This window comes from Mastomys coucha, unplaced genomic scaffold (genome assembly GCF_008632895.1).
Source record: "Mastomys coucha isolate ucsf_1 unplaced genomic scaffold, UCSF_Mcou_1 pScaffold3, whole genome shotgun sequence".
Lineage (NCBI taxonomy): Eukaryota > Metazoa > Chordata > Mammalia > Rodentia > Muridae > Mastomys > Mastomys coucha.
This window is the reverse complement of record NW_022196909.1, coordinates 27706094-27706864: the sequence shown is the minus strand read 5'-3', so window position 1 is coordinate 27706864 and position 771 is coordinate 27706094.

Genomic DNA, 771 nt, shown 5'->3' with positions numbered 1-771 from the left:
CTGGCCGTGGCCACATGGAGACAGGGGGAAGGAAAGGGGAGAGAAGGAAGAAGTGAGAGTAAGGACAAGAAAGAGATCAAGAACTTAAGAGAGAGAGAGGAGGGGCAAAGCAGCCCCTTTTATAGTGGGCTGGGCGACCTTGCTGTTGCCAGGTAACTGTGGGGAGGAGGGGCCTACCTGGCTGTGGTCAGGTGACTGTGGGGGTGGAGCACAGCCAGAATACCAGGAGCTCCGGGGCCTTGTCTATGTGATAGATAGCCACAGGATAACGGAGTGAGGGCTCGTGGTGTCAGCAGCCTTCCATCTGGGGGCGTAGCTCACTGTTCCATCCCTCGTAGAATTTTCTACTGGGTGTCCAGAGTAAGCCTCCCTCAACCAGAACACAGACTCCCTTTCACAGTCCAACATTTAAGTAGACGTTACATGCTGTCGCGGTCTTCCATAGCCATTTTGAGAGCGTATCCATTTTTCATTTATTGGAAACAGTTTCTAATCATGAATTGTGAAAACAGAACCCCTCAAATCTTTGGATGACAATAGTATTTTTAAAATGGCCCAGGATATATGGGGATGCATTTCTTTTTCTCTTTTTGCTTATTTTTAGCCTTTAATGGCTGAGTCATCTCTCCAGCCCTGTGTGGCTTTTTTTGTTCGTTTGTTTGTTTTTCAAGACAGGGTTTCTCTGTGTTAGCCCTGACTGTCCTGGAACTCACTCTGTAGACCAGGCTGGCTTCAGAAAGGAGTTCTGCCTGCCTCTGCCTCCCTAGTCCT